Raw genomic sequence first — 21709 nt, forward strand, 5'->3', positions numbered from 1 at the left:
TTTACAATGTAAATGTCTCTATCTCTCAGCTTTCTTTGTGTGTGTAGGGCACAGCTGTCTCCTTCATGCTGCCTTTTTCCTGATGCATGTTAATGATTTACCTGCCCTGAACAGGTCAACCATTATTTCTGTCCTCTCCCAACACTCACAAACTTGCTTGATGGTTCAAATTACCTTTGCTCCTGAAGTGCATGGAAAGCAAGGATTCTTACTGTCTTTATGGGCCCCAAAGAAAGAAAAGTTGTTGATGCTAACAGTGTTGGCATCAAATATGTTAGAGCTGTTAGTTTGCATCTGGTTGTTACTTTTTGGCTTGCTTTTCTTTTTTGCATGAATGACAACAGCTGTGTATTTTTGAAGCCTACGGGTAACCTACTTTTTATCACTATGCACCCCAGTGTCACATTTTTTCTTAGCCAAGGCAGCCCTATCAGGCATGGCAAAACAGATTTTGCAACACAGGAGGAGTATTAGTTGCTGGCTAAGCCACATCCCTCTGGACAAAGTCAAGACTTACCCTTGAGGCTTCCAAGAACTCTGTCTGAGGAGGGATGTGGTGGTTCCTAAAGTTTGTTTTTTGTTTTTCTTGCCCAATATTTTAGACAAAAAAAATGGGTTTGAACCAAGAAATAAAAAATGGTTCTAACTGCTGAATGCTGAAGGGAAAAGGGGATGATTTAATTTTGTTATGTGATTGTTCCCCTCCTAGGTGAGACATACAGTATTGCTCAATGGTTTATCATATTTTGACATATCCCTTTTGGCCAAACCCAATGATCTTATTAAGACGCTCTTTCAAAAGCCCAGGGATTTCATAATCTGTCATAATCCTAACAATTCCAATAGAAGCATGAAGCAAATCCGAAAGGACAAGATTGTCTTCCTACTCCCCACCCTAATCAATCACTCAGTGTTATGGAACTTCTGCAGGATCTCTGTAACAAACTGTTTTCCACATCCTGCCATCTATTTGTCAGCTTCTCATAATGTTTCCACACTTTTAACAAGCTTTCTGTGCTGGTTCTGCCTCTTGTTAACACAAACTTCAGGTTTGAGCTTTGAGCTTCTTGTTGATCTCCAACTCAGAAACTCTTTATGCATCTTTGCATTGACATTGACCATGCATTCATTTCACAGCATTAGCTCACAGACCCTTCATCTTCTGCATTTCTGTACATCTCAAATGAGTTTGCCTCTTTTCTTCAAGTTGCCTTCATATCCTCTCCCTACTCATTGTTTTTGCAGTTCTTTGACTCAAGCAATCATCTCCATGCCAACCATCTCAAAAAGCTATAATTTCTAGCCTTTTGTGGACTAAAATGATAGACCAACTAAAATGGAGCACCTGTTTACACACTAGAAATTCCCGGTTACCTTTGTTTGTGCCCCATACTTGTCTAGATGGGAGTCACTGGGGACAGTTACTGTCACGCTGAACACTCTCTAAGAGAGGAGTACTGCATTTTTTGGGGTGGGAGTGTTCCCAAAAGCAGCGAGCCAAAGCTGGCTGCTTGTGTTTTGTTTTTAAAAAGGAATTTTTACACTTTCCTGGTGTTGCCTTGGGTGACACTTAGCTGCCATGGATCCCAAAGCCAACACCAAGAAGCCACATTGCAGTTTTCACTCCTCCATGCTAGTGAGATTGAGATCTAAGGGCATTTGGAGAACCCCTTAACACCACACCAGTGGGTACCACAACAGTTAAAAAACCAGTTGTCACCGACCACCAAACAGTTTAGCTTGGAAGGGTCCTTGAAGAGCACCTATTTCCAGCCACCTTGCTGTGGGGCAGGACAGCATTCCCTAGACAAGGTTGTTCAGAAGCCCTCTCCAGGCTGGCGTTGAACACTGCCAGAAATGGGACATCCACAGCTTCTCTAGGCAAGGTGTCCCAGTGCCTAAACACCCTCACAATGGCGAACTTATTCCTAATATCCAATCTAAAGTTACCCTCTTTCAGTTTAAAGCCATTCCCCCTTGTCATATCACTACATGCCCTTGTTAAAAGTCCCTCCCCATCTTTCCTATAGCCCTGCTGAGGCTGTAAAAGGGACTATAAGATCTCCCTGAAGACTTCTCTTCAGGCTGAACAGTCCCAATTCCCTCTGCTTTTGCTCACAGGGGAAGCGCTCCAACTCTCGGATCGCACTTGCGGCCTTCTCTGGTCTCGCTCACGCAGGTTCCCAACCCTCAGCCCTGAGCGCCGGTCGGTGAGGGGCGGAGCGGGGCGGGGCAGTGCAGGGGCGGCCCGGGGGCGGCCCGGGGGCGGTGCCGGGGCGGGGCGGGCGGTGGGGCCCGCCCCCTCCGCGCCCTCCCGCGGGCCGCGCGGTGCCGCCGCGCAGTTGCCGCCCGGCGGAGCGGGGACAGGTGGGGCGCGCTGCTGCCGCGTGAGTGCGTCCGGCGGGAGCGGGAAACCGGAGCGCGGGGCAGCGCGGCGATCTTGGGAGCAGGAGCCTTCGGCGTTCTTCCGCAGGGTCTGTCCCGCGCTGGGGCGTGCAGGGCTGGGCGGGACGGGACGGGACGGGACGGGACGGGACGGGTGTGGGGCTGCCTCCTGCCTACCTTCCTTACAAACTCCCTGGTTGCTCCCGCGTACCTCTTCTCTCTTCCGCAACCCCTGGCTGTTCCGCGCTGAGCATTTTTTGCTCCGCAACTTCGTCCTCTGGGTGCACCTGCATCCCTGGTCCCTCTCCCTGTCCGCACCCTCCTGTGCCATACTGCCAGACTCTCAGGCAGTGCCCTGTGGTGCTTCCTCCTCCAACCCCACTGAGTGTACTTCACCCTGCGGTGCCTTGCCTCCAAGCTTTCTCACTGTGCCCTATACCGCACCGCGTCTGTGCTTCTAAACCCTTTCACCCGGTCTGGCACTAAGCAGGACTTGTTCCTCTAAACCCTCTGGCTATGCCCCACACCTCCCGGTGCCTGTCTCTCAAGGACCTGTGGCTATGCCTCCCATAAACAGAGCTCTTCTTCCTGTCATGAAGAACAAGTTACATCGTGGCATGTGCATGGCCCCACTGCATCAGGGACCTTATTGTTGAAAAATGCTTTTTTCTTCCCACACCTTTTGATCCCATAGGGTGATCTCAGGCAGCAAGAAACGGAGGTTTTTCTCTTCAAGGGTGAAGGCTGGAGACAGTCAGGGGAGAGGTGTGGCCCATGTGCTTAAGATGGTGATATTAAAATGTAGGGCTGGAGGGGTGATGTCTAGCCAGGGGTTGTCTGGCAGGCTGGAAGGGTGGCTGACTGGCTTGCTGCCTTCCTCGTCTTTGGAGACAGGTCATCTTTGCTGCCATGTGGGGCAGGTCTGTCCTTAAGGACTGGCCGCATAGGCAGTGGGGCCAGGAGCCAAGGAGGCAGGTCAGTGCCAGCTAGGGGGAGTTGATGAGGCTACATTGGAGCTGCCTCTTAGACTTACTTGTCCTTTGCAACTGTAGCTGTTATGTATATTGTTATAGAATTGTAAGTTTGTGGATACTTAATTTGTAAATACGTTTTGAATTGAAACTTTGGTTGGGTCTTGGGTGTCGCTTCACCAAGACAGAATAGTGTGATGCTTGAAAAGTCATAGTGAGGCAGCAAACCAGCTCTTACTGATTTTTTTTTTTTTTTTTTTTTGCTTGCATAGGAAATCAAGGTATGTCAATTAAAGTTGTTCAGACAAACAAGAAAACTTACAGGCATGTATGGATACTCTCTTACTTCATTGTAATTCAGTTCTTCCCAGACCCATGTGTAGGTCTGTAGTGAGCACTACTACCATGTGGGAGAAGTTTCAACAAGTATTTCTGGTTGCTGGGAGCAGCCTGGGAACATGCTGCCTGATTTATTCTGCTGCTCAACACTTGGGGTGCTGCCTGGAATGCACTCAGGCTGCCTTGGAGCTGCCTCAGGTAGAGGTGGAATCATGGTGTATTGACATGGCATTAGGCAGTGTGGATGTACCCTGAAAACACTTCCCTGAAGAGTGGGAGCACTTGTACTCACAGGTTTACCTGAAGAAAATGTACAAAGACCTAGAATTTGAAAACCTAGAGAAAATAGGCTTAAAGTAAGGTGCTGGAAGAGTTTGCCCAGTGAGGCACTGGAAGAGAAGCTGTGGATGCCCCATCCCTGAAAGGCCCAGGCTGGATGAAGCTCTGAACAACATGGTCTAGTGAAAGGTGTCCCTGGCCATGGCAGGAATTTGGAACTAGGTGATCTTTTCAACCCAGGCCATTCTATGATTCTTTGAAATTCTTGCTAGGCAACACCTCTGTTGATAATACAGAATAATGCAACTTTATGGTATTTCAATATAATGTGATCTTTCTACTTAGAACTTATTGGTAGAGCAAGACAGGTTCTGGTACAGGAAGCAATATTCATGGAATGTGTTGGGAAAGATGCCACAGCATTAGTCAAGTAATACGAGCCAAATAGGATTTAACTCATTATGAAACCCAGGAAATACCATGAAATGCCTATCAACTAGTGGCATATCAGTAAAAGAACTAGTCAGGGGCATTTTTGTATCTTGACATGACTTGATGGCATTTGCCAAGTGTGCACCCCGTCCTCTCTTTGCCTTTCCTGACTTTGTTTCTCTCTGCTGCAATAAATTGGCAAACTTCCCCCCCCCCCTCCCCGCCCTTCCACTGTGGACTTCTGCTCTTCCTCTTGAAACTGCTTCTGCACAGTGTGTCTGCTTCCTCTGCTCTGCCCGTATCTGGTTGCCTAACACACAAATTTCTGGAGGTGTGGGCAGCTGCAGAGTGAGGCAGAGGCACAAGCAGTGCATGGGATGGGCATGTGTGGGGTGAGGGAAGTGGGAGAATGTCACCTCTGTGCCATGTTCAAGGACAGGAGATGGAAGGGAGCCAAGATCCCTTTATGGATCTTCATTAGCTGCTTGTGAAATTGTGTTTGTTGTACTGTGGATCTAGCTTGGCAGACTTCATGTGGCATCTCTCCCTGCCTGACGACTGCCTCAGCATGGCTGTCAGAGGCTGCTGCCCCATAATTTTCCTGGTGAAGGCTGGTGTGCTGAAATAAGATGGTGTAGATATCAGTTATGGGTTTAGACCAACTGTGTTGTTCTGCCTGGAGTGGCTCAAGGACAACTTGTAAAATAGGGATAGTAGAGCTATAGTATATAGGCAAATATGAATAGATAGGGTGTTGACATCTTCAGTGGCACGGCATATTTTATACAAATAATGTCATAGCCCAACACTGATATTCTCTTCAGGCTAATGGATGTCTGAAACTTTAAGCTGCTTCCCAAAGCCTGGGCAGCTGGAAAGGAAGAAATACTTGTTCCCCTCACTATTCCTCTCTCCCTTACTGCAGCTCTTCACTATTCTTGTTTTCTTTCATGAAGTCACAGCATGCGACACACAGGCAGTGTTTTTATCAGTTTCTTGTTTCCCAAGTATGTATTAAATTCAAGAAATGTCAGACTTAGGTGTGTTTTTGTCTACTGCAGTATATGGATTGTTAATTTCAAATAGCAGTTTTGGTAGGCCTGAGTACTTAAAGGAAAGTTGGTCTTTGCTTGAAAGCTGCTCTGAAAGCTGAGTGGTTACTCTGCATTGTTCCACAGTGCTAGGGAGCAAGTCCCATGTGCTTGCCCTGGGACCTCACCCACTACTGAGGCTCACTGCTGCATGTAAAGGGCAAATGCAGCCTAAAGGGTGGAAACAAAACCTTTTACTCCTCAAAAAGATGAGATTATTAGAACAAAAGAATTAGCAAATGTAGTAGTTAATTTTGTAAACCGATTGTACTTTTTTTTAAACAGCTCAGTTTAAAGGGTACCTCTAAAGCTAGAGGGAAATGCAGAAATTTAAGTGCCTGTTGTCACATTTCCAATTTTCCAAAAGTTTGGCAAAGTTGCCAGTGATGTAGCAATTAAGATTTTTTTCTATGTATATGACATTTAGTTGAAATTCAAAACATAAAAAGTTAAGTATATGAGTTTACACTGATGAGAGACACTAGAATAACTCAGGTGTTTCTTATCGTTACTTGTCTTTGGTTTCACTGTTTAATACTGACCATTGACATGCAAATATTGAATAGTTAGTTGGTTTTCATTTTGTTTTTTGGTAATTTTTTTCTATTTTTAATGAATTCACAAAGTAAAATGCTTTCAATGTGTCTGTCAAGATGTCTTTTTTTCTTCTGCATGTTTTTTGTTTTTTCATTCTGTCTGCTTATGTTGGCTACACAAAGCAATTTATCACTGAAGATGTTGATTAGAAAACACCTATAAGTGGTTCATGAATGGAGTAATGTGAGATGAATAAACAGTTTAGAGAACCACAGATTTAAGTGTCTTTAAGTGTTATCTTGGTTCTTGATGAGAGTCTGAGGAATTGAATTTCAGTAGCATTTAATTTCAAAATCCTGAGGTAGCACACAAATCTCTTAAAAACTACTTGTGAAGCTTATCCAGCCCAAAGCAGACTCTGGCTTCCACCTGCAGAGAGGCACAGATGTCACAAGGAAGACAAATACGGGTGTCAGTAAACTCTATGAATCACCTTATTTCCTAGGAGCAATGGTATTCAGATTGCCCCTTTACACTGTGCCAGGGTAAAAGCAGCAAACACATGAACCCTTGTCTCCACTCTGCTCATGATACCTACTTAGGCTGATGCTGCAGTTTCACCAACATTTCTCTTATTCCACGTGCTTTTCTTTGCATGTGCTTCTTGTGTCACTTTTCTTTTGGGCTGGAGTATTTCTTGGTGAAAGCTGGTACTAAGAAGCACTGAGGAAACAGTCTGGGTTAAAAAAAACCCTTTCTTTTTCTGTGAGGCCTGCTCTCCTGCGCTGGGTCTGTTTCCCAATCTGTTTTATTATGCAGCCAGAAAAATGGTTGTTCCAGCAGAAGTCAAGGGTGACCTAGGAGCAGCTATGAGTAATGGGGAGAGAGGTTGATTAAAATTACATTGCTACTATTAAAAGTGCTCTTTTAATTGCAAACTTACCCTGTAAACAACCAGACTTGCTCTGCTTGAGCAGGCTGTGCTCAAGAGAAGCTGCTTGTAGCAGCTTTATGAATTCCTACATGCTGCCTGCCGGTGTTTAATTGTATTGTGAAATTCTTTGTAGTTTGGATTATGTTTTATATTGATATGGGCCTTGCACATTGGGCTCTGTGCCTGGAACCTCTATTCAAAGACTTTTTTTTTTTTTTTTAAAGCAATGCCTCACTGAATGCATGTGAATGTGAGCATAAGTTTCTCTAGTGCACTGCAAAACCCTGTGCAAAGAAATAGGATGTACTGTGCAAAAAGCTGCTAAGTTTCAACAGGCATCTCATGGGCTGGAATTCAAGAGAATGCTCCTATCCCAGTGATGGCATTCAGGGTTTATGGCTATGCCTGAGATAAAAATATAGCTTACTCTATTCCTTTTATTCTTTGTTTTCTAACAAAAGAAGGGGAGGACTCTTGCTGGACTCTGACTCACAAAGATCAGTTTGTTGATTTGGAAATAATTTGCATTGTATCATCAGTACTGAAATGACTTAAAGCCAAGTCACAAAAACCTGATTCAGTGGTTCTCTGTATGCTTTTAGAGTATGGGAATGGTTCACATTGGTACTGTGTTCTTTCTTTCAGGAAAGTTGTGGCATTATGAATAGATGGAGATGGGCATTTGGAAATGTCTGTAGTCAGTTCAGAGAAGTAGTAGCTGGCAAGGTTTCCTTTTATACAGGTGAAAATTACTTGGATTCAAGTATATTGCAAGAGAACAGTGTGTTTTACAGTATTTGCATTCTTAACATCCACAATAATCCCTTTTGTATTTGTTTAAATGTACAGTTGGAAAAATCTAGATTAAATACATTCTTTATCATTTTGTAGTCAGAGTTCTAGCTTGTTAGTTCAGTGTTGAAGAAAAAAAATCACTTTTTAGTCTTTAACTCTACAGAAGGGGTGTGACAAGCTTAATTAAATTATTATCACCACTATTATTATTACTTTGGAAGTGCCCCTGTCCCCCTTTGTCTCTTGTGAATGAGAATTGTAGAATATACAGTTGATCAAAGCCTAGAGGATAATGAAGTAAACTCAAATGTTCACTGTCGACTTTGAAATGAAACATTTCATAAAATTACTTGTAAGGTGCACTTCTCAAAAGCCTTGTTACAATCACTGTCATTATTTCTGCTGTGCTGACAATATTGTTTCTGTAGCACCTGTTGTTCTGTAACAAGTCAGGTTGTTAGGGAATTTGCTTAAGTTTGTTTTTACATGAAAAAGGAAAAAAAATTTAAGACAAGACTGTAAATAACCTCATGCCATAGCTTTAGATGTTCAAGAAGTTCACTCAGTTTAACTTCTAACTAGGAGCATGGCAGATTTTAGAAAGAGAAGAGGGAATGTAAAATACAGGTGCCATTGGAATATTCTGTGCCTCTCTTCAACTAGTCCTTTAATAACTGCTTGAAATCTTAAGGGGTAAGTATTCTCCATCTGAATTTCAGATCATCCTGAAACAGCTTTCTGTAAACTGAAATGATCCACTTAATCAGTTAGTGAAACTTATCAGAAAGTTGTGGAGAAATTGTTCCTGAACATGGACCATGTTGAGTTCTGGTTTGCTCTGGAATTTTTCTCAGTTTTGAAATGAGGTTGCTATTTTATTTTGAAACTGAACATCTCATGTACCCCATTTGAACTACATTTAAAAGTATGGAATGGAAAATTGCCTCTGGAGGTGTAGAAATTGTGCAATCTGGTGTTCTTGCTTTTATCCTGTAGAGAGTTTACGCATATTGTTGTAAAATGTGATATTTCATCAGTTGCTTTCATCCAAGGTGCTGAAGCATCACACTTGATTGAATCTAGAAAGACTTCTGTGATAAGTGAGGGAGTCACTTTTACAGAGCATGAAATTGTATGACCTTGGCTCATTCTTTGAGATGACTTCAGTGGGAAGAGATCCAGTCTTCCTTTCCAGTCAGTGGGATGGCATCACACTTTTTGGATATGGTCAGCTGGATGAACCTGCACCTGAATAATGTATATATAAGACAAAGAATATGTGCAAAAGCAAATTGTTTGGCTTAAGTGTGAGCAATAGAGTCATTGTGAAGTGAGGCAGAAGAAGAGTAGAAGCAAACCAGGTTTGCTTTCATGATGAGAGCTATGGTGTTGCTTTAGGTTCAGAAAGGGGGGTGTGGCCCACTAGTTTTGCATATTAACTGGAGTATTGAACCAGCACACAACACTTTGGCTTTGTTTACAGCTTTGCTGTGTTAATTGGTAGAAGACATGCCCCTTTTTCTCTGGGGGCTGAGAACTTCATACCGAGTGAACCAAACCCACTGATGGACCTCTCCTGCAAGGCATTGAAACCTGTATGTCAAAAATACTATTTTTGATAACTTAAATGCATAGCTAGACATAAGTCTAATTTTTTGTATTGGAGACAGTCCAGTTTTATTCTGTTATACTGCTGTAGCATGCTGAGTAGACTGTTAGACACTTGTCTGTTTCTAGTACACTGGTGTTTTAAAGGAACATTAGTATTAGGCTGAGTACTCTGCTGCTTGCCAAGCTTCTTTATTGGAAGTATTATTGTCTCCTGTGTTATTCTGATGTTGCATTTCCATTGCCTAATGCACTTTGTTGATAGGATCTCTGTTTTTTTTTTTTTTTTTAAGCTATTTATATTTGGCAATCTTTCAGGATCAAAAAGAGGACAAAAAAAGTGCAGTTGCCTTGCCCAGAGATAGCTGGTTCATCCCTCCATGCTGTCTGGATGAACTGTTGTATTTTAAACTGCCGAGATGTCTTGTGATCCTGGGTGGTCTCCAAGTGATTGGAAAGATGGTTAAAAGTACATTCTATTGTGGTAGTGGAAAATATTGATAGAAGATGGAAAAATCCTTACATACCTGTGATCAAATTTGTGCATGGATGTATTGTTTGATTCTGCTTCTCTGTGAAGTTACTGTTTGATGTTCCAGCTCTGAGTTACAAACTCATGGTCTGCACAGTGCTGCTTTTTCTGCTGTTCTTGAGCTTCCAGGAAGTGCAAAATAATGAAGACTTTTAGAAATCACTATTAGCAGGGAACTAAGGTCTAGATAACTAGATCTGGAGCAGAAGTATGCCTTCATCGCTGTGTATTGTCATTAATGTATCTTTGCCCACAATATCAACCTCTATTTTGCATTTTGTTCTGTAAACTCTTGCATTTTGATTTCTTGGAATTTGAATGAAAAATCTATATATTTTAAAGCTGAATTTTCATAACAAGATCTGGTTTTAAAAAATCTTTGCAGATCAAACCAGTTAATGTTTTTAGGTAATGGATGATTTTGCTTTCATGTGAGCTGTTGAGGTTAGGCTGTCTTCTGAATACTGTCCCTGCAACATTGTGTTGCCCACGCAGCCTTTTTCTTTAGTTCCTACAGGCCTTTGCCTGCCCTAGGTCACTGTGTCTGGATGTTTCCTCACTCCAATGCTTACAGGCAAACATGAATATTCCTATTCCATACTGCTTCTTGAGTTCTGACCTCCAAGTCGGTCACAAGAACCCTTTGAAAGTCCAGCACTTCCATAGTCCTTAGAAGGTTATCTGCATAGCAAGTGGAAAAGAGTATTTTGGAACTGCTGCTAGCACTGTCTGAAAGCAAAGGTGCTCCCATTCTTGTGTTCACCCCATGTGCCCAAGCTGCCAAACTGGATCTGCCTCCAACAGGTGAGTCATCTCAAAAGCAAAAGTTACTGGGGAAAGTTATCAGGCAAGTAGTGTAAGCAACATGCAGTATGACTAGAGTGGTACCCAAAAACTTACTCAAATTTTGAATAGAATCAAGTGGGAGTTTATAATGTACTAATTTCCATGCATTCATCTCTGGATTCAACATATAATCACAATGCAAGAGGCTTTGACTTCAGGATGAGCCTGTGGGGTAATTTCCTCCAGTTATCCTTAAACTTCAGATGCCTATTTGCTGTCTATTTCCATTCTCCACCCCATTGTGATTCCTCCATTGAGTAAGAGGTATAATAGAAACATCTGGCTTTTCCATTTCAGAAAATTGTATTTCACTTTTTCCCTTCCATAGTAACTTTGGTCATGTGTAAGTGTAAGCTAATTACCTTTTTTTTTTTTTTAAAGTGGAGGTCTTCTTTGGGATGTAGAAATAAAAAATTGAGTGCCATCAGAAATTGACTTTATTGCTCTATTTAGTTGTTCTGACTGAGAGGCCTGTGTCTCCAAACAGTGGTATAATGTGCCTTCATGGGTTGCCTGATACTAATACTCTTGAGTGTGCTTCATACTGATTAACCAAACCTTTCATCATGCTGAAGAATGTTAATTTAAACAACAACAACCCAAGTCCTGTATACCTCCCTGCATAACCCTCAGTGATTTGAAACTTCCAGCTGCAGCTGTATAAATTACCAGCTCTGGACTGGGAGGATTTAGGATGTGGCAGTGTAGTTGCTTCCTGGAGTGCTCCAAAAAATACATGTGCCAAGACTGGACATGGGAGCGGCAGCTTTTTAATGATACGGTCAGCATGCTTTCTTGGGTAGGAGGAGTGTTCTGAGACTTTAGTTTAAAAAGCACTTAGGACATTTCCTTTAAAATGGCTTTTGTCACCCCAAAGTTCTGCCACCACCTGTCACTGTGCCCGTGTCACACCTCCTCGAGCTGACGTTGCGCTGTACGGGTCACTGCCAAAGGTGCCAGCACAGCTGGTTCCCGCTCTCTTGGAAGAGCTTCCCAGGCAGGGTGCAGTTGCTGATGTTTACAATGCTCAGCAGCATGTCCACTATGGTGCATGGAAGCTTAAAAAGAGGGGGGAGGGAAGGGAGGGTGTCAGTTCTAGGTCAGCTGCCTTTAAAATTTATGCCTGCCTACTGCAATGCAAGCAAAATAGGAGCAGAAGGAATGCATTATTTTGCTGCCTAGGATATCGGCCCAGGACCCAGAGGGTGGGTAGGTTGAGCAAGTGCAAGCCAGTGGGAAACAATGGTAAAGCAAATTAGCTCACGTCAGCATGGGAGAGTAGTGTGGGAGCAGTTCAACTACTGTAAATTGCTGCGTTAGAGGGTGTACAAAATAGTATGTTGCAACTCTGCACGGGTGTTATCAGTGTTACTACTTACTAATATTCTGAACCCAGCAAGGGTAGAGCTGGTGCAATAAAAATTCCATAAAATGGCATTGATTTTGCAATGTTGTTTTGCCATGGCAACTACAGTGACAAGAGCTGAGTGTATGCTATACACAAGATGTAACTGTGGAAAAACACCTCTTCCTTTAATAATTACGAATATTTTTCACTTTAGTTGCTTACCTCTTCTTTCTTAAGGTGAATATTGTGTTCTTAAGGTAATTATTTACTTTTCTTTTTCCATATTCTCTTTCTATGAAACTCTTTTCTGATGTATTTTCGTGTTACAAAGACAGCTCAATCTACCTGTCTTTGTCTACTGCAAGTGAAAATTATGGTCTAATTTTTTTTTCCCCTAGTGCTGAATACCAGCTGGTATATTACCATTGATTACTTGGTTATGACATGTCTTTGGAAATAAAAAAGCTTGTCTACTTTTTTTCCATTGGCATTGGCTAGGTTAGCAAGTTACTACCTATGAAATGAGTCCTGTTCCCTTTATTTTTAAGGAGTCTTCTCTGGAAGCTGAAGTCTAGCTCTGCTTTTCTGTTTCTGTTTAGCTTCCATGGAGTGACCCCCACTGTGACTATTTAATGACAATTTATGCTGTTGTTCTACTAAGAGGTGGGTAAACACAAACCAAGTCCTTGGTAGCAAACTGCTTCTATTGTGATTAATTCAATGTATGAGAGCGTTATATTCGGTTAATTCTTATGCATTAGCTCTTAACTGTAAATTAGGGTAGACGATATGGTGGAGTGACTCAGTGACTCAGCTTGCTGCTAAGAGAAGGGGACAGTCTCAGACATTTGACATCTTTGATCCCTTTCATTCAAAGTATTTAGTTGGCACTTGCACTCCCTCTCTCTTTTTAGAGCTTACCTATAAACTGAGCACTAAAAATGTGCTTCCAAGGCAGCTTAAAAAACCCAGTCTGTGTTATCTTTTGCAGTGCATGTAAATAGCAGTCCTTACCCCTCTAGTTCAGTACAGAGCTCTATATTCTGTTTTGCTTGGTTACTAATGATGTGTGTGCACTTTAGAAACACCACAGCTGTAAATAATTCTTACATATCCTTATCAGAACTGTCTCTGCTATAGCTGTTTGTAGAGGAAAAACAAACAGAATGGGTAAGAGCTCTGTATGTTAGGGAGATGTTGGCTTGTAGATGAACGAGCAGGGAGCACAGGGGGTATGAGTTAGCATGATGGCACAGCACAGCTGAAAATACTAGATTGTGTTACTGCTTTCTAGCCTTTAGTTCATGTTTTGTGAAAGTCTGCTTAAAATGACCTAAAGCTTAGTTGATCTGGTCTTTCAAGTAAATCTGAAATGGTGCTTTCCTAGTTGTACAATAAGGTAAGGAGGAAGCAGGCGAGTCTAAATCCTTTGGGAAAGGAGGATATTAACCTGGGTTGGATATGGCCCAGTTACTAAATCAATGCATTACCAAAGGCCTTTGATAAGTGTAATGATATACCACTATCTAATGGAAGTGAGGTTGCATTAGCAGCCTTATTTTGACTTCTAAGTGAAAGTTGTCATGCTGCGTGTGCCTCAGGAGTCACTGTGTATGCAGGTCTAGGTGACACTGTGAGCTGGTGTCACTGAGCTAGAACCAAACTCAAAGGAGCCGAGGGTAATGCACTGGGGCACCAAGGAGAAGAGCTGCTGCTCTAAGCTCTATGAGGAGCCACTCACTGCAGTAGAGTAGGGAGGTGAGACTGGTTGGCTGAAGGATGGCTGACATTTAAATGCTCAATAAAGAGCTTTTGTTAAAGGAAGGGGAGCACTGAAAACAAGTTGAAATCTTAGGAACTTTACGCCTGCTAATGTTGTTTGTTTTCTCTGAAACATTGAAAGTATGGGGAGAAAAAGTTGGTGAAGATACAGTGATGTCAATGGTGCTCAAGTCCTAAGTGAAACTAAGGACATTTTCAGGGATGTGCCCAGAGTGTTATACTTGATTTAACCTGATAAGTAGATTCAGACTTGCAAAGAAACTTCCTTTCAGGCTATGGTTGCAAGAACTATTTAGACTTGATAAGTCTTTCTATTGATGTAGAAGATTAGTCCCTAGGATCATTTCACATGTATCCCTGCAACCTCAGGTGATATGTTTAAGATATTTAAGATACTGGTGATGACAGATCTTTTCCTGCCTTACTGTAGCACAATGTAATTTTTGTGGTTTCACATCTCATCTTGTAGAGTGTCCTGGTGGACAGTGGGATGACTTTCTGAGGTGGAGCATGTGAAGTGCTTGACTAGCAATCAAGCCCAGGATTGTCTATGAGTAGGTGGGACTGGATGATGATGTGGCCTCCCTACATGACTTCATTATCAGCTTAAAGGGATCCATGACAGGGCTGTTATTCCCACTTTTCTCCCTTTCTATGTCATTGCAGTTTGTGAATTTTAATATTTCCTTTGCACAAGCCAGTTCAGCCTTTCAAGTCTGAGTTGACTGAGAAATAATAACGTTTTTTTCATTCTCAAAGCCTAAGCTTTAATTTAGATTGGTGAACTGCTGTGGCTTATCTTGCAGCTGCCTGGAGCAGCCCCACTGGCAGTGGTGCTGTGGGACTGGACTGCACAGGGGCCTTCCTCATTCAGACACTGGTGATTGGTTCAGGGTGCGTGATCCAGGAGAGTGCCCGTGTAATTCTGGCTGGGAGCTGAGGTACAAAGCAGGGCTATACTCCTGAAATTGTTCCCATAAGAAGGGGATTTTCTGTGCCTGTTGTTCCTGTTCAGCTTTGCCATGAAGTTTTCAGTATCTGTTCCTTTAACTGTTTATCGAGAGGTGTGGAAGCAAGTCCAAACTGGTCATTATTTTACACAGCAGCAGAGTGGGAAATGCATTGGACAGACAAAAAACCAGTGAGAAGTGTAGTTGAAATGAAAGCTGTTTTCACTAGTTGTGCTACTTAAAGTACTTTAGTCACATAGGTGAATAACAGATTTGATGCTAGTTTAAAAAGTAAAGGATTAAATAATGAGGTGCTATGTAAAAAGATCAGTAAGAGTGACTATACAAGATAAACATTAGATATCTTATTGAATAGTTCCAATGAGGAATTTTAGAAAATGTTCTAATAAAGCTTCTTAAGCCTCAGTAATCTGTTTTTAGGATGTCCACTGTCATCTAGCAGGGGCAGTGTTTATAAGCAATATTATCAAAGAGGAAAAAGCCATATAATTTTAAGCAAGATGCATGTGAGATGAATCTCTCACAAACTGGGCTGGATGGTTGAGAGAAGGCATAAAAATGGAGAAGGTGACAGAAACTTTTCTCAGCAAAATCCATAACAACAGGTGACACCCAGCTGAAGTTTAAAACTTTGTTGCAGAACATGGATGAGTAATCGGTGTAATATAATAGGCAGTTTGTAGTTGCTTGCCATGTGACATAAGGGAGTAGTGTAGTTAAAATAACTGCAATTATGTAACACACAGCCTTGGGAAATAGGAAGGGCAGAGCTGGTATTTCCCAGGTAAATCTTAAGATACCATCTGCGAAACGTCCTAATTTAATTACCTTCTGAACTTCAAGAGCAGAATTAACAACAGTATACAAAGTGATTCTGAAACATGAAAGTTTCATAATTGTGCCTGAATATGTAAGCCAGTATTACTGCCATTTCTTAAGCTATAATTTTGAAATCAGACCTGCATGTGTCAATGTTGCTGTAGGCTCTCCCCTCTTCCACTGGGGTCTGCTGCAGGGTGGATGATCCTCCAGTCATCACTGGGCGAGGTGTGATACTCCAGAAGCTTTGTTTTTGAGACCCATCCTGGGTGTAAATTAGACCACTGAATTCTGCCCTGGGTTGTCATAATCTCCAGACATTTTCTAAAGGATCATTGTAATAGTATCTTGTCTGTCTTTTTAGATATAAGTTTTTTTCTCTAATGTTTATTTTTAATGTTAAGTGTTTTAAGTTGATGTGAATTGAAAATTGTTTTTTGGAGTGACAGAGCTTATATTAGATTGTTTCATTCTGAGGGGTTTTTTGTTTGGTTTTTTTTTGTGCATTTTTTTGTGAAGTTCTTTTATGTGCATATTTTATTTAGTACCCATTAACATAAAACAATTTTTGTAAAATTACTATTTAAAAGTAAATCTTGATATCTGTTTTATTATTTAAAAGCTATGTAGGGGGAATAAATGAGCATAAAGAATGGTAAATATCTTTCATGTGGGTTAACCAAACGAATGTGAGAAACTTCTTGTTCTCATTTAAAAATTAAGAATATTTCAGGCATACCAGTAATTCCCATTACAAAAATCACTAATAGTTTTGTGAGCTAAGTGAACTTGAGCGCTTCCAACAGCTTGTTTCCTTACCATTTCTCATCAGACATTCTCATATGGTTTGCTGTAGCATTTGTGGCATTTCTGTTGGTGTAAACAATCTTATCTGCCCTTGTCTCTCCAGTAAAGGTAATGGTCCAACCTGGAACTGGTTCTGCCAAGCTGTATGCCTTAGCTGAGCTGCAGTTAGTGGGCTCTTCCAGCTGTCTGCTGAGCTGCGGGCAAGCAGAGCACAGCAGATTACTTTGCTCTTTAATACAAAACTTTTTCTCCTTTGCCTCACTTATATCTCCTTTTCTTACAATGGTGGAGGCACATTTGTTTTAAGATATCTTCAGAAATTATGCTGCTACACTGACTTGAACTTAGGTACACAGTATTATTTCCATTGACAAAAACAAAAGTAATGCTTATTTCTTTTGAAGAGCTGAATATCTTGCATACGTTTTTTTAGGTGGTTTTGAAAGTTGTTTTGCAACTTTCATGTGCTTTGCATGTGTTTGAGAGGACTGTCTCTGTTATTTAGAAATTTTCAAGCTGGCCAGACTCCTTATATGACTGTATTTTTGAGTTTATGTAAATTGTTTGCAATATGTTGTTTAAAATGACCCAATTTTGAAAATGAGTCTGCTTGTGTTACCTAATTTTGAGAGAGTTTGCTACCAATGGGTAGGAAATCGATTGTGCATTTTAAAATTTTGATATGAGCAGAAAAGGGAGGATTGGAAATAAAAATGCTGATGCACTGATGCTGTAAGTACATTAGCAGGTAGATAAACCACATGTATGTTTTCCTGACTCAACTAGGGCTATACAAATGCATAACGGGCAGATGAGTTTATAGTATGAAGAACTAAGCTCTGCATTTAACAAATGGCCTTCTCTGGCCCCAACTCTTTGACCCTTTAGGTGAACTCTTTCCAGTCTCTTAGAAGATAATTTCTGTAGCCTACTGCCAAACATTTTGGAAGATTGCATTACGGTCAAAGCATTATCAGTTTACTGCTTAACAACACAGTTGTACTTTTAAAAACCAGTCTTTCAGAAAGGGTTTGGTTTCTTTGGTGAATTACAAGCTAGTTGTTTATCTTGTGTGTAGGTATGTGATTTCCTTTTTTTTCCACTCTTCCATTAAAAAAAGCAGGCCTTGGTCATATCATTTTCCAGTTTTTATGAATATGTGTGAAGTAAGTGTAACAAGGTAAGACAAAATATTTTTCATGCTGCCATTAACTCTCCTTTTGTAGGTGGTAAAGAAAAAATTATCCTGAGAACCTAACATTCTGTTCGCAGAATTGGATTTATGAAGGAAAACTGTGTAGCTAGGTAAGAAAATAGGTAGAATTGTAAAGCAAATTGAAAGTGAAATAGTAATGTCATATATAAAAGTTGGTTTTAAATAAACCTTTTAACTGTAGGAAAGTTCTGAACAGCACTGTCTTTCTTGCAGACATTATTTCTTAAAGTAATTGGAGTTAACTTACTATATTTTGCTTACCTTCAGATTCAGATCAGTCACTATTGAGTGGTTAGGCTGGGGCTGCTTTCTGTGTAAATCCTTCTCTGTTTACTGAACTTACCCTTTTCTGAGTTACTGAACTCCAGCGTTACTGAACTCCAGAAACTTTCAGAAAAAGTTTGCTAACTGTAATGGAGTTGTTTCTTGCTTGACTATGAACAGAAAAGAAATCTTGAAGGCTGAGAGCCTCTGCTGTCTAAACTTTTGAGGACTTTTAAGGGAAGAGGAGCTGTGAGTGCTGGGGTCAGGAGAGTTGGGACAAATCCCTCATCATCAGTATGGCAAGGGCCAGTTTCACTATTTTCATCATCTGCCTTTCTACTGGAGCTAGAAGAAATCTATTGGAAATAGTCAGATTCCAGATAAAAGTCTTGCATTTGGCCTCAATGCCTAGCAGGCATAAGAGCTGCATTTAAATGCTGACAGCACGTTTGTCTGACTTCTGATATAAAAACTAAAGTGGAGGAGTCAAGTGGGTAAATGTAAAGAATTGTCTATTTGTGAGTTTGCAGTTGTTGAATGACAACTGTAAGAGAATGTCATGATCAACACCCCAAGGCCATGGTGCCACATGCCCACCAAAGCCTCTCTCTAACTCCCCTTCACAGCTGGACAGGGGAGAAAAAATACAACAGAGGGTTCATGGGTTAAGATAAGGATTGGGAAAGATCACTCACTAAATAACATCACAGGCAGAACAGACTTGAATTAAAGGTAATAATTGAATTTATCACTAACTAAACCAGAGCATAACAATGACAAGTAAAATGAGACCTGAAAACACCTTCCCCCCACCCCTGCTCCTTCCCACCTCTGCCTCGTCCCCCCATGAGTGGTGCAGGGAGGTGGCACATGGGGGTTGTGGTCAGTTCATCACATATCCCTGATGCTGCTCAGGGAGAGGAGTCCTTCCCCTGCTCCAGCATGGAGTCTCCCCAGTGGGAGAACTTCTCCAATGTGAGTGCATCCCATGGGCAACAGTTCTCCATGAACTGCTGCAATGTCAGTCACTCTTCCATGGGTGCAGTCCTTCTGCCACAGCCTACTCCAGTGTGGCCTTCTCTCTCCATGGGTTCACAGCCTCCTCTCAGGCATCCACCTGCTCCAGCATGGGTCTCCTCCAGAGGCTGCAGGTGGATCTCTGCATTCCAGGGCCCTCCAGGGGCTGCAGGGGCACAGCTGCTCCCCATGTCTGCACCAGGGGCTGCAGGGGAACCTCAGCTCTGGCCCCTGGAGCATCTCCTGCCCTTCCTTCTGCACTGACTTGGGTGTCTGTGGGGCTGTTCCTCTCACATCTTCTCACTCTGCTCTTCTCTGGTGGCAATTACAACTGCACAAACATCGGGTGTTTTTTTTTTTTTCTTCTTACATCTGTTACCACAGAGGCATTGCCACAATTTCTAATTTCTAATTGGCCCAGCCTTAGCCAGTGGCACATACATCTTTGAAACCACCAGAGACTGGCTCTGTTGGACACTGAGGAAGCTTCTCAGGCTCTCACAGAAGCCACCTGTAGCCCCCCCCCCCACCAAAGCCTGGCTATGCAAACCAAATACACTGATACTATATGGCAATTGTTTTAGTGCCAGAATCTACACTGAATTTTCTGGATTTTTAAGAGCATGTCTTGAAGCAGGTTTCTTGTTTAACTTTAGTCTTGGTCAGCATATTGAGCTAGACAGTCTGAGTTCTAGTAATGCAAGGGTGAGAAAACTGGGTGGCAGTGAAATCAGGACGCTACTTTTCTTACCAAAGAACCAGTTAAACATAATATGATTATTTGTACTCAGTGAATATATTTGTTGAAAAATTGAGCCATGCTCTGCGCAAGATTTCTGTGGGCTTTGGCAGAATTCTATTATAACCTCTGCATGAAGTACAGTTCAGTTTGCCATGCCTTTTCTCTTGACATACTGTTCTCATGTGTCTGAACTGAAAGAATACTGGATTAAAAGGAGAATTTATTGTAATCAGTCTAGCAATTTAATACAATAGTTATTTATAAAGTAAACATTTTTAATGGTTCCTCCCCAGCACCAGTTATGGCTGAATTGCTTGGCTGTCACAGTTGAGCACTCTGAAGTACCTGGTGTTCAGGACAGAGCTGGATTTATGTGTGTTTGATATCGTCCATAGTTGGCTTATGGAGCAAGGTGACAACAATATTTATAATTTGCCTCTAACCATAAAATGCTTTCTCTCATGTGATTGCTAGTGTCACATGCAAGAGTGCTCCTTATGCTTACGTTAGTAAAGAAAGAGGATGCCCCCTACTTCTTGTTTTGTCAGCACCTTAATAAGCATAGAGTGCTGAAGCAAATACTGTAATATGAATACAGGATGCATGAAAATGCTCAGCGTGAAGGCAGTGACATTGAATTGCGAAATGCTGATGCTGGAGGATGATATTTCTGGAAAATGCGAACTTAAAAGAGACTTGCAGAGGGAATATTTTCCAAACCTGAAATTGGTGATGGTTTCAGATATTCAGAGACACAGGACAGAAGTGCAACCAGGAAAACAAGTGGACAGCAAAATGAGAATGGAGATGAAATAGATCAGTTGAACTCTAATGGAGGCAGGCTTGTCTGTGTTGCATCTTGCAATGAAGGGTGATTGTAGTGGCTAAAAATTCCTGTGAAATGGCAGTGAACAGGATGTACTTGTAGAAGTGGAAATAAGGGTGAAATTGTTTTTCTGGACTGTTAAGGTGAAGATAAATGAGAAGATGATAGTGGAGAGATCTGAGGAGAGCAATGCATTACCATCATGAGGGAAGAACTGGCTCTCTCAACCTGCAGCTGGCTTAGCTGGAGGAGATGCAGAAGGGCTGCTAGAGGAAGTGAGCTGGTTATCAAGGTGTGCTGCAGCCTGAAATAATAAATAAATACTACTAATAAAGGTGAATACAGTGTGAAGATTATGCAGAGATATTGAGAGAATTCATATGGTAAAGTGAAACACTAAGTGGGGTACGAGAAAAACATCATTAAATGTGCTGGGATTTTTAAAAATTATTTTCTAAGGGAAATGAGGCAAGGGAAGGGCTGATGAGTGCTTGATTGTGGAGCAAAAATCAGTATTCATATAGGAATACTTCTCTGAAAAGTTTTACATAAGTAGGAGGTACTGCATGCAAAATGGATGTGCTGGATAATTTTTGGGTTAATGGTGCTGCCATTGGTACTATGACATTCCATGATTCTGGTGTGGAAACAGTTGATTCGTCAGAGTGGGATTTGCATACTAATTATAACTTGGCTAATTATTGTATTTAAAAGGAGTATGCTGACTTATTGGTACCTTTTCTCCTTCCCACATACCTTAGAAATACTTATTATTTAGAATTTTTTTTCCAATAATAAATATTGCAAAGCTGAACTTCCTCATATATCAGTGGCTTGGACTTTAAGTGGAGATGGTGATAAAAAATAATTTAAGCATCTATTGTTTATTCATATTTACCTCTTAACTGTAATGGTTAACCACAGCACAGTTTCTTGAGATAACACTTTATGGCACGGAAGCACCTGGTTTGTATGTAGAGATTGCAAAATCATATTGTTGTGCATAACAGCTATAAATTAGACCCAAGGATAGTGGGATGTGGCCAGCTAATGCTTCCTGATCTGTATTTCACATATGGTGCTCTGTTAGTCTTTTCTCTTTTTTTTACCACTCTGCTTCCTGAAAATCTTTCCCAAAAAACTTTATGAATCTTTCTTTATTGATAAA

The 21709-nt window shown here is 41.4% G+C and overlaps 1 protein-coding gene across 2 annotated transcripts in view; it reads left to right on the forward strand.

Annotated features, from left to right (window-relative positions):
* The first annotated feature begins 2280 nt into the window (after positions 1-2280).
* ELOVL7 (ELOVL fatty acid elongase 7) overlaps positions 2281-21709 on the forward strand; it is a 31872-nt gene continuing 12443 nt past the window's right edge. The window contains exon 1 of one of the 2 annotated variants that reach the window (XM_054651896.2): positions 2281-2474. The gene's annotated coding sequence lies outside the window, so the exon portion shown is untranslated. Of the gene's footprint in view, positions 2475-12652; positions 12761-21709 lie in introns of those variants that run through there. The other variant, XM_054651897.2, reaches the window with a different exon arrangement.

Source organism: Agelaius phoeniceus, chromosome Z, assembly GCF_051311805.1.
Source record: "Agelaius phoeniceus isolate bAgePho1 chromosome Z, bAgePho1.hap1, whole genome shotgun sequence".
NCBI classification, from domain to species: domain Eukaryota; kingdom Metazoa; phylum Chordata; class Aves; order Passeriformes; family Icteridae; genus Agelaius; species Agelaius phoeniceus.